Below are 13,260 nucleotides of genomic sequence, written 5' to 3'. Positions count from 1 at the left end.
ATTTGCAAGTACGCATCTGCTAGGTCCAACTTCGAAAAATATTTACCCGGGCACAGTTTGTCAAAAAGATCTTCCGGGCAGGGTAAAGGATAAGTTGCAGTCACTAGTTGTGGATTCACTGTTGCCTTGAAGTCCACACAAAGTCTCAATTTTCCGGAAGGTTTGTGCAAAATTACTAAGGGTGATGCCCAGAGAGAAGCCTGCACACGTTCAATTACACCTTGTGACTCCAAATTGTGTAATGTTTTTGCGACCTCATCACGCAATGCGTGGGGAACATTGTGTGCTCTGAAAAATTTCGGTTGCGCGTTGACTTTCAGTTCCAAATGTGCTTTATAGTTCTTAGTGCAACCAAGGCCCGGTGCAAAATTGTCTGCAAATTCTTCACATCGACGAGAAACACTGGCTGAAGGCACAGTCTGGTTCACTGATAGGACCTGATTGACTATAGACAAGTTAAACAACTGAAATAAATCGAAACCAAACAAGTTCACTGCAGAAGAAGAACGAAGGACGTAAAATGACACAAGTTTTGTTTGTCCCTTGTATGTTGCAAGAAGGCTTCACTGTCCTAACACAGGGATCGCTTGTCCGGAATAACTAGTTAGCTTAACATTTGCGGCACGCAACGGAGGTGTGCCCAGCTGCTTGTACGTGTCATGATTGAGTAGCGAAACTGCAGCTCTGGTATCGAGCTGGAACGGTATCACTTTACCGTTAATGTCCAAGTCCACAAAAAGTTTATCGTCCTGCTGACGACAAGAGCGACTGTCTCGTGCAATGTGAACAGACACTGGTACAGAATCACTTGCGATTTGATGGGATTCCCGGCGATGTCGACGCACACTATTTGTGGGATGATCACAGTCACTGATAGAGAGAGTAGCACTGGGCGGAGTGGAATGAACTATATGAATTGCCATAGGCGAAGTGTCGCGAGCCTGAGTATCCCTGGTTCGATTCCGGTGCCAGCGCGAAGCAAAGGGCCTGGAAAGGTTGTGTGTCCGATCGGAGCTTTTTCTGGCAAACACTTTGAACATGTCCGTTTTTATTACAGAAAAAGCAAATATCCTGGCGTGACGGTCAATTCTCACGCGAATGTCTAGTAGCACACCACGGGCATGATTTCACTGCATTTGCTTGCTGGCACGGGACACGTGGCTGAGAGCCAGGCGGCTTTGGCGCGGCCGGGCGCGAGCACTGTTTACTGTTCCGTGCAGCTCGCCCGGCAGGCCGGTTAGTGTGACACACAGGTGGCGAAGTTTCAAATGATTCCTGAGCAAAGTCAAATGTGTCCTTCCGATCCAATATGTCCATCACTTGTTGAAGGGAGGGATTGACTAGTTTCAAAATCTGTTCCCGTATACAAACATCAGAAACGTTTAGTGCAATAGCGTCACGTACCATAGTATCTGAATAAGGGAATCCACATTCACACTCAAAAGCACAATCCCTAGTAAAGCCTTGCAAGGTGGCAACCTACTCCCTATAAGTCTGACCGGCCGTATGTTTTGTACGAAAGAAGGTATACCTTTTTGCAACTACATTGACTGATTCTTTGAAATATGCATCTAATGCAGACAAAATTTCTTCGTAGGACAGAGTTGCTACGTCGCGTCGGGGAAACAATTTGAGTATCACACGGTATGTGGACACTCCAACGCAAGAAAATAAATAAGCCTGCCGCTCATTACCTTGAATTCTGTAGGCGGCGAGATGAAATCCAAATTGGCGTGACCACTCCGTCCAGCTTTCCAGTGCCGCATCAAAAGGACGAAACGGTGGTGCAACTGCATGTTGTGGCTGCGGTAGCGGTGAAGCGGCGGCTGCCGCATCGTTTTGCAGTGCACGTTGACCCTGGATGAGCTCTCCAAGGGCATCCAATAAGGCCTGCGTCTGCTGATTCTGCAAGGGATAAAATTCGGACAGTACATCTGGAGATTGTGGCGAAGCCATGACACAGGTAAATCAATACGAACGCAAAATCCTCGTCGCCAAGTTGTTGTGACTTGGCAAGACAGCCAAGCCACTATGATTGGTAGCCGAAAGGCACGCGTTTAAGCTCACGCAGGCTGGCGTGAGGTCTGGAACAGTTAAAGGAGTTGAGTCTAGTAAAAATAATACGTAGCTGCTGGAATACTTAACTTTAATCCATAATTGGTGAACATTGGTCTGACAGTACATGCATCACAAGATAAATAGCAAATGATGATGGCGCCTTGCTAGGTCGTAGCAAATGACGTAGCTGAAGGCTATGCTAACTATCGTCTCGGCAAATGAGAGCGTAATTTGTCAGTGAACCATCTCTAGCAAAGTCGGCTGTACAACTGGGGCGAGTGCCAGGACGTCTCTCTAGACCTGCCGTGTGGCAGCGCTCGGTCTGCAATCACTGACAGTGGCGACACGCGGGTCCGTTGTATACTAGCGGACCGCGGCCGTTTAAAGGCTACCACCTAGCAAGTGTGGTGTCTGGCGGTGACACCACACTTTTACCTCTGCAATTTCTTCAAAATTTCGTTCAGTGGTTTACTACATTTAATGCTGCACAATAACTGCGTTAACTGCGTTGAACATCGAAACAAAATTAAGTCATTTATGGGGTGGAGGGGGGGAAGGTATCAGTCGAGAAGATGTGTAAAAATGAAATTTTTGGGCCAAATAGTTTTTGTGAAATCGAATGATAAGTAGGTCAAAGCAGTCGGAACACCATTTGTCTGCACAGGCGAGCAGTGCAGTGATGACAAAATCGCGCACAGCGCGGGAAGCAAGCAGCACATCTCTGTAGCAGCGAAAGGGTTAATACGGCCGTGGTGGCTTTACTTTATAAACTGTGCGCTCCGCCCTAAACGCAAGTTTGCGAACTATACTATACTATGGCGCTGGTTCTCCTGGCGCATGTGTCGTTTGCAACTGGCAACATGCGCTAGTCGCCATGATAAAAGAATTGAACTATTGTTAACTGTAACCCTCTCACCCTCATATTGACGAATTAACTTAGAAATTGCGTCGCATTTAAATACTAATGGTTACATGCCGACTTCTCCCAAATTAAGTAATGCAGCAGCGGGCAATGTATGTATCTTCTGCAGGGAGTGAGGTATCTTTCTTCTGATGCACCAGTGGTAGTTTACTGTAACCCTCACACCATCACAGTGACGATTTAAGACAGAAATTGCGTGGCTGTTAAATTTTTTAATGGATACAATCTGGCTTCTCCCCAAGTGATAATGTGCCTGCAGTCAAAGTGTATCTTCTCCTGGGAGTCAAGAATCATTCTTCCGAAGCACCAGTGGTAGTTTACTGAATTTCTCAGATTGACGAATCAACACTGAAATTGCGTCGTTTTTAAATACTAATGGATACATGCTGACTCGCCCCCAAGAGAGCGATGCGGATATGGTCAAATTATATGTATCTTCTTCTGGGAATCAAGTATCTTTCTTCTGATGCACCAGTTGTAGTTTACTGTAACCCTCACACCCTCAGATTCACGAATTATCACAGAAATTGCGTTGCTATTATAAACTAATGGATACATGCTGACTTCCCCCGAAGTGAGTATTGCAGCTGAGGTTATAGAATGTATCTTCTTCTGGGAGTCAAGTATCTTTGTTCCGATGCATGAGTGGTAGCTTAATGTAACCATCTCGCACTCACATTGACGAATTCATATAGAAGTCTCGTCACTATTAAATACAAATGGATACATCAGTCTTATACTCAAGTGTCCAATGTCCCTGTTGTCGAAGTATGTATCTTGTTCAGGGAGTCAAGTATATTTCTTCCGGTGCTCCATTGGTAGTTTACTTTAACCCTCACACTCTCACATTGAAGAATTATTACAGAATTAGCGTCGCTATGTAGATATGGTGCCTTTTCCTAATCTGAGGGATTTTCTCTGCCTCGTGATGACTGGGTGTTGTGTGATGTCCTTAGGTTAGTTAGGTTTAAGTAGTTCTAAGTTCTAGGGGATTGATGACCATACATGTTAAGTCCCATAGTGCTCAGAGCCATTTGAACCATTGAACCTAATCTGAGCATTGCCACTGCGTTCAAAGTATGTTTGTTCTCCTGGGAGTCAAGTATCTTTCTTCCAGTGCACCATCTGTAGTTTACTGTAACCCTCACGTTGGCGAATTAAGATAGAAATTGCGTCAGTATTCAATACTAATGGATACTTGCTGACTTCTCCCAAGTGAGTAATGCGGCTGCGGTCAAAGTATGTATCTTCTCCTAGCAGTCAATTATCTTTCTTCCAATGCACAATTGGTAGTTTACTGTAACGCTCACACCCTAACATTGACGAATTAACACTGAAATTTCGTTGCTATTAAATAATAATTGACAGATTGTGACATGTCCCGAAGAGAGTAATGTGGCTTTGGTCACAATATATATCTTATCCTGTGAGACAAGTATCTTTTTTCCAATGTACCAGTGGTAGTTTTCTGTAACCCTCACACTGTCGAATTAACACAGAAATTGCGTCGCTATCAAATACTAATGGGTACATGCAGACTTCCACACATGTGAGTAAGGCGGCTGCGTTCATAGTATGGATCTTATCCTGGGAGACAGGTATCTTTCTTCCAATGCAGCAGTTGTAGTATACTGTAACTCTGTCACCCACACCTTGACGAATTAACACAAAAATTGCGTCGCTATTAAATACTAATTGGTACATGCTGACTTGTCCCCAATGAGCAATGCACCTGTGGTCAAAGTATGTATTATCTCCTTGGAGTCAAGTATCCATCTTCCTTTGCACCAGTTGAAGTTTACTTTACCTCTCACACCATCACATTGTTGAATTAAAACAGACATTCTGTCGCTATTAAATACTAATGTATACATGCAGACTTATACCCAAGTGTCCAAAGTGGCTGTTGTCAAAGGATGTACATTCTCCTGGGAGTCAAATATCTATCTTTCGATGCACCAGAGGTAGTTTTCTGAAATCCTCAGACTCTCACATTGACGAATTATCACACAATTAGTTTCACTATTAAATACTAATGTAGATATGCTGACTTTGCTCCATTCTGAGGAATGTTGCTACATTCAAAGTATGTTTCTTCCCTTGGAGTCAAGTATATTTCTTCCGATGGGCCAGTTGTAGTTCACTGTAAACCTCACACACTCACATTGATGTATTAACACAGAAGTTGCGTCGCTATTAAATACTGATAGGTGCATTCAGACTTGTCCAAAAGTGAGTAATTCGGCTGCGGTCAAAGTATGTAACTTCTCCTAAGAGTCAGGTATCTTTCTTCAGATTCACCAGTTGTAGTTTACTGTAACCCTCACACCCTCACATTGCTGAAATAACACAGACATTGCGTCGCTATTAAAAACTGATGGATACATGCTGACTTCCCCTCAAAGTGAGTATTGCGGCTGAGGTCAAAATACACTCCTGGAAATGGAAAAAAGAACACATTGACACCGGTGTGTCAGACCCACCATACTTGCTCCGGACACTGCGAGAGGGCTGTACAAGCAATGATCACACGCACGGCACAGCGGACACACCAGGAACCGCGGTGTTGGCCGTCGAATGGCGCTAGCTGCGCAGCATTTGTGCACCGCCGCCGTCAGTGTCAGCCAGTTTGCCGTGGCATACGGAGCTCCATCGCAGTCTTTAACACTGGTAGCATGCCGCGACAGCGTGGACATGAACCGTATGTGCAGTTGACGGACTTTGAGCGAGGGCGTATAGTGGGCATGCGGGAGGCCGGGTGGACGTACCGCCGAATTCCTCAACAGGTGGGGCTTGAGGTCTCCACAGTACATCGATGTTGTCGCCAGTGGTCGGCGGAAGGTGCACGTGCCCGTCGACCTGGGACCGGACCGCAGCGACGCACGGATGCACGCCAAGACCGTAGGATCCTACGCAGTGCCGTAGGGGACCGCACCGCCACTTCCCAGCAAATTAGGGACACTGTTGCTCCTGGGGTATCGGCGAGGACCATTCGCAACCGTCTCCATGAAGCTGGGCTACGGTCCCGCACACCGTTAGGCCGTCTTCCGCTCACGCCCCAACATCGTGCAGCCCGCCTCCAGTGGTGTCGCGACAGGCGTGAATGGAGGGACGAATGGAGACGTGTCGTCTTCAGCGATGAGAGTCGCTTCTGCCTTGGTGCCAATGATGGTCGTATGCGTGTTTGGCGCTGTGCCGGTGAGCGCCACAATCAGGACTGCATACGACCGAGGCACACAGGGCCAACACCCGGCATCATGGTGTGGGGAGCGATCTCCTACACTGGCCGTACGCCACTGGTGATCGTCGAGGGGACACTGAATAGTGCACGGTACATCCAAACCGTCATCGAACCCATCGTTCTACCATTCCTAGATCGGCAAGGGAACTTGCTGTTCCAACAGGACAATGCACGTCCGCATGTATCCCGTGCCACCCAACGTGCTCTAGAAGGTGTAAGTCAACTACCCTGGCCAACAAGATCTGCGGATCTGTCCCCCATTGAGCATGTTTGGGACTGGATGAAGCGTCGTCTCACGCGGTCTGCACGTCCAGCACGAACGCTGGTCCAACTGAGGCGCCAGGTGGAAGTGGCATGGCAAGCCGTTCCACAGGACTACATCCAGCATCTCTACGATCGTCTCCATGGGAGAATAGCAGCCTGCATTGCTGCGAAAGGTGGATATACACTGTACTAGTGCCGACATTGTGCATGCTCTGTTGCCTGTGTCTATGTGCCTGTGGTTCTGTCAGTGTGATCATGTGATGTATCTGACCCCAGGAATGTGTCAATAAAGTTTCCCCTTCCTGGGACAATGAATTCACGGTGTTCTTATTTCAATTTCCAGGAGTGTATGTATTTTCTCGTTCGAATTAAGTACCTCTTTTCCGATGCATGAGTGGTAGTTTAGTGTAACCCTCTGACACTCACATTGCCGAATTAACATAGATACTGCGTTGCTATTAAACTCAAATGGATACTAGCTGACTTATCACCAGTCAAAGGATGTATCTCATCCTGGGAGTCATGTATCTTTGTTCCGATGTACCATGTGCACTTTACTGTAACTTCACATCCTCACATTGGCGAATCAACGTAGAAATTGCGTCGCTATTAAATTCTAATGTATAAGAAGAACATCAACAAAAGCTAAACGAGGATAATGGAAAATAGTCAAATTGAAACGGGTGATGCTGCGGGAATTAGATTAGTAAATGAGACGCATAAAGTAGTAAATGAGTTTTGCTATTTGGGGAGCAAAATAACTGATGGTGTTCGAAGTAGAGAGGATATCAAATGTAGACTGGCGATGGTAAGGAAAGCTTTTCTGAAGAAGAGAAATGTGTTAACATCGTGTGTAGATTTAAGTGTCAGGAAGTCTTTTCTGAAAGTATTTGTATGGAGTGTAGCCACGTATCGAAATGAAACGTAACGATAAATAGTTTAGACAAAAAGAGAACAGAAGCTTTCGAAATGTGGCGCTAAATAAGGGTGCTGAAGATTAGATGGATAGATCACATAACTAATGAGGAGGTACTGAAAAGAATTGGGGAGAAGAGAAATTTGTGTCACAACTTGACTAGAAGAAGGGATCGGTTGGTAGGACATATTCTGAGGCATAAAAGGATCACCAATTCTGTAATCATGGGCTGCATGTAGGGTAAAAATCGTAGAGCGAGGCCCAGTGATGAATACACTAAACAGATTCAGAAGGATGTAGGTTGCAGTAGGTACTAGAAGATGAAGAAGCTTGCACAGGATAGAGTAGCATGGAGAGCTGCATCAAACCAGTCTTTGGACAGAAGACCACAACAACAAAAACACTCTGGCATCTCCCAAGAGAGTAATGTGGCTGCGGTCGAAGTACGTATCCTCTCCTGGGAGTCAAGGATCTTTCTTCCAGTGCACCAGTGATAGTTTACTGTAACGCTCACACACTCACAGTGACGATTTAAGACAGAAATTGCGTCGCTATTAATTTTTTTATTCGATACAAACTGACTTCTCCCCAAGTGAGTAATGTGGCTGCACTAAAAGTATGTATCTTCACCTGGGAGTCAAGTATCTCTCATCCAATGCACCAGTGGTCGTTTACTGTAACCCTCACCCTCTGAGTGCCGAATTATCACACAAATTGCGTCTGTATTAAATACTAATGTAGATACGCTAACTTCTTCCAAACTGAACATGTCGCTGCGGTCAAAGTATGTTTCTGCTCCTGGTAGTTAAGTATCTATTTTCCGATGCACCACTTGTATTTTACTGTGACCTACACCCTCACATCAACGAATTAACTCAGATATTGCGTCGCTATTAAATACTATTGAATACATATCGACTTCTCCCCAAGTGAGTACTGCTACTGTGGTCAAAAAATGTATCTCCTCCTGGATTTCATGAACAATCTTGCGATGCACCAGTGGTAGTTTACTGTAACCATGACACCGCACATCGACGAATTAACATAGAAATTGCATCGTTATTAAATACTAACGGATACATCCTGGCATCTCCTGAAGTGATTAATGCGGATGCGGTCAAAATATATATCTTCTCCTGTGAGTGAAGTATCTTCCTTCTGAGGCACCACTGGGTGTTTACTTTAACCCTCTCTCCCTCACATTGACGAATTAACATAGAAACTTTGTCGCTATTAAATACTAATTGGTACATGCTGATTTCTCCCAAACTGAGGAATACGGTGCAGGTTATATCTTCTCCTGGGAGCCGACCTTTATGACCGAGCGGTTACTAGGCGCTTCAGTCCGAAACCGAGCTACTGCTACGATCGCAGGTTCGAATCCTGCCTCGGGCATGGATGTGTGTGATGTCCTTAGATTAGTTAGGTTTAAGTTGTTCTATGGGACTGATGACCTCAGATGTTAAGTCCCATAGTGCTCAGAGCCATTTTTTTCTCCTGGGAGTTAGGGATGTGTCATCCGCTGCGCCAGTGGTAGTTGTGTTTCTCACAGACGGGAGAAGATACGTACCTTGGGAAACAAGTATCATAGAATTTCCCAAGTGAGCAATGTGGCTGTTGTCAAAGTATGTATCTTCTCCTGGGAGACAAATATTTATCTTCCGATTCACCTGTGGTAGTTTACTGTAACCCTCACATTCTCACATTGACTAATTATCACAGAAGTTGCGTCTCTATTAAATACTAATGTAAATATGCGGAATTCTCCCAAACTTAAGAATGTTGCTTCGGTCATAGTATGTTTCTCCTTCTGGGAGTCAAGTATCTATTTTCCGATGCACCACTTGTAGTTTACTGTAACCCACGCCCTTACATCAACGAAATAAAACAGAGATTGCGTCGCTATTAAATTCTATTGGATACGTGTCGACTTCTCCCCAAGTGAACAATGTGGCTGTTGTCAAAGTATGTATCTTCCCCTGGGAGTCAAGTATCTTTCTTCCGATGCGCCACTGGGAGTTTACTGTAACCCTCTCTCCCACACATTGACGTATTAGCACAGAAATTTCGTCGCTATTAAATATTAATGGTTACATGCTAACTTCTCCCAAAGTGAGTATTGCGGCTGCGGTCAAGGTACGTATCTTCTCCTGGGAGTTAAGTATCTTTCTTGCAATGCACCAGTGGTAGTTTACTATAATCCTCACACTCTCACATTGACGAATTATCACAGTAATTGCGTCTGTATTAAATACTAATGTAGATATCCTGGTTTCTCCGAAACTGAACAATGTTGCTGCGGTCAAAGTATCCTTCTCCTCCTTTGAGTCACGTATCTCTCTTCCGATGCACCACTTGTAGTTTACTGTAACCCACACCCTAACATTGACGGATTGACACAGATATTGCGTCGCTATTAAAAAGTAATGGATACATGCTGACTTTCCACCAAAGTGAGTATTGCGGCTGAGGGCACAGTATGTATTTTCTCCTAGTAGTTATTATCTTAGGTAAGATGCATGTGTGTATGTTTAGTGCAACCCTCTCACACTCACATCGCCGAATTAACAGAGAAATTTAGTCGTTATTAAATAGTAATGGATACATTCTGACTTGACCCCAAGTGAACAATATGGCTGTTGTCAAAGTATGCTGCTTCTCCTGGGAGTTAAGTATCTTTCTTCCGATGCACCAGTGGTAGTTTACTGTAATCCTCACACTCTCACATTGACGAATTATAACAGAAATTGCGTCTGTATTAAATACTAATGTAGATATGCTGACTTTTCCCAAACTGGACAACGTCGCTGCGGTCGAAGTATGTTTCTCCTCCTAGGAGTCAAGTATCTTTCTTGCGATGCACCACTCTTAGTTTACTGTAACCCACACCCTCACATCGACGAATTAACACAGAAATAGCGTCGCTATTAAATACTATTAGATACGTGCCGACTTCTCAAGTGAGTAATGCCGTTGTGGTCAAAGTATGTATATTCTCCTGGATTTCTTAAACTATACTCCAGTGCACCAGTGGTAGTTTACTGTAACCCTGTCACCCTCACAACGATGAATTAACACACAAATTGCGTCGCTATTAAATACTAATAGATACTTGCTGGCTACTCCAGAAGTGAGTAATGCAGCTGCGGTCAAAATATGTATTTTCTCCCCTGCGGCAAGTATGTTTCTCGTGATGCACCACTGGGAGTTTACTCTAACCCTCTCTCCCTCCCAATGACGAATGGACGCAGAGATTTCGACGCTATTAAATACTAATGGGTACATGCTGACTTCTCCCAAACTGAGTAATGCGGCTGTGGTCAAGGAACGACCTGGATGTCTAGGATCTTTCATCCAATGCACCAGTGGTAGTTTACTGTATTCCTTACACCCTCACAATGTCAGATTAACTAAGAAATTGCGTCCAAATAAATACTAATGGATACATGCTGATTTGTCCACATGTGAGCAATGAGTCTGCGGTCGAAGTATGTATATTCTTCTGTGAGTCAAATATCGTTCTTCTGATGCACCAGTGGTAGTTTGCTGTGACGCTCACACCTGCACAGTCACGATTGAAGACGGAAATTGTGTGGCTAGTAAACTTTTTATTTGATAGAAACTGACTTCTGCCGAAGTGAGTAATGTGGCTGCAGTCAAAATAAGTATCTTTTCCTGGGGGTTAAGTACCTTTCTTCCGATTCACCAGTGGTAGTTTACTGTACCCCTCACACTCTCACATTGACAAATTATCACAGAAATTCCGTTTTAATTAAATGCTAACGTAATTATGTTGACTTCTCCCAATCGGAACAATGCCGCTGCAGTCAAAGTATGTTTTTTCTCCTGGGACTTAAGTATCTTTCTTTCGATGCACCAATTCTGGTTTACTGTAACCCACACCCTCACATCGACGAATTAACACAGAAATTGCGTCGCTATTAAATACTATTGGATACGAGCTGACTTCTCCTCAAGTGAGTAATGCTGCTGCAGTGAAAGTATGTATCTTCTCCAGGAAGTCAAGTATCTTTTTTCCGATGCACCAGTGGTAGTTTACTGTAACCCTCACACTCGCACATTGACGAGTTAACAGTGTATGTGTGTCGCTATTAAACGCTAATGGATACATGCTGACTTTTGCCAAAGTGAGTAATGCAGATGTGGTCAAAGTTTGTATCTTCTCCTGGAAGTTACGTATCTTGCCTCCGTTGCACCAGTGGTAGTTTACTGTAACTTTCACACCCTCATATCAAGGAAGTGACTCAGAAGTTGCGTCCCTATTAAATACTAATGGATGCACTATCTATTGAATTTTCCTGGCACATTAAAATTGTGTGCCGGACCGAGACACGATATCGGGACCTTTGCCATTCGTGGGCAAGTGCTCTAACAACTGAGCTACCCAAGCATGACTCACGCGCCGTCCACAGTGGTAGTTTGCTGTAACGCTCACACCCTCACAGTGACGATTTAAGACAGAAATCGCGTCGCATTTAAATTTTTAATCTGCCAGGAAGGTTCATATCCCCGCACACACCACTGCGATAACTTCATTCTAGAAACATGCTGACTTCTCCCCAAGTGAATAATGCGGCTGCTATCAACGTATGTATCTTCTCGTAGGAGTTAAGTAAATTTCTTGCGATGCACCAGTGGGCGTTAACTGCAATCATCACACCCTCACATTGACGTATTAACACAGAAGTTACGTCGCTGTTAAATACTAATTGTCTGCAGTCAAAGCATTTTTCTTCGTCTGGGAGTCAAGTATCTTTTTTCGGTGCACCAGTGTTAGTTTACTGTGACCCTTACACCCTCAAATTGTCAGAGAAATTGCGTCGCTATTAAATTTTAATTATTTCATTGTGATAGTAAATACTAATGGATACTTGCTGACTTCTCCCAAGTGAGTAATGTGGCTGCAGTCAAAGTATGTATCTTCTCCTGGGATTCAAGTATCTTTCTTCCGATGCACCAGTGGTAGTTTACTGTAACCGTCACACCATCACATTGACGAATTAACACAGAAATTGCGTCACTATTAAATACTAATGGAGACTTGCTGACTTGTCCCCAAGTGTGCAAGGCGGCTATGTTCAAAGTATGTATCATCTCCTGTGAGTCAATGATCTTTCTTCCGATGCACCAGTTGTAGATTACTCTAACCCTCAGATTGACGCATTAACACAGAATTTGCGTCGCTATTAAATACTGATTGATTTATGATGACTTCCCCGCAAGTGACTCCTTGGAGTCAAGTATATTTCTTCCGATACATGAGTTGTTGTTGTATTGATAGGTACGATGCCACAACGTAGGTGCGCTGTGCTAGGTTGGCACTACTACGAGACACCGACGAGTTGGCCCTCTAGCAGGTGCTGTTGAGCTCTACGAGCTGGGCGACTGCTTCTCCCCATTTCATCAGGTGCGGACAGCCAGGACACTTCCCTTCAAATTCGTACCCCCTGCCAGTTATGCAAGATGTTTGCATATGTTTATCCACTAGTAAAGCGCTTTAACTGTATTGGCAGTACCGCCGTTATTTACCTTTTCCCGTTCCTACAGACGCGCCGCTTCCCAGGCGGGATATAAAAGTTGTAGTTTAGTGTAACCCTTCCATACATTTACGAATTAAAATAGAAATACTAATGCATACATGCTGACTTCTTCCCAGGTGAATTATGCGACTGCAGTCAAATTAAGTACAGTTCTGCTCAAAAGTATCCGAACGACCTGAATTGTACTTCACCTGATTCGCATGCAACCCGCAGAACGCAGCTGTCTAGCAGGTCCTAAAATCGCTCCTTGGTACAGTCGTTTGACTACTGAAAACGCTTCCAACAAGTCACCACTAGA

Source organism: Schistocerca cancellata, chromosome 1 (assembly GCF_023864275.1).
Source record: "Schistocerca cancellata isolate TAMUIC-IGC-003103 chromosome 1, iqSchCanc2.1, whole genome shotgun sequence".
Classification (NCBI taxonomy): domain Eukaryota; kingdom Metazoa; phylum Arthropoda; class Insecta; order Orthoptera; family Acrididae; genus Schistocerca; species Schistocerca cancellata.
Note: the sequence above shows the minus strand (reverse complement) of the source record.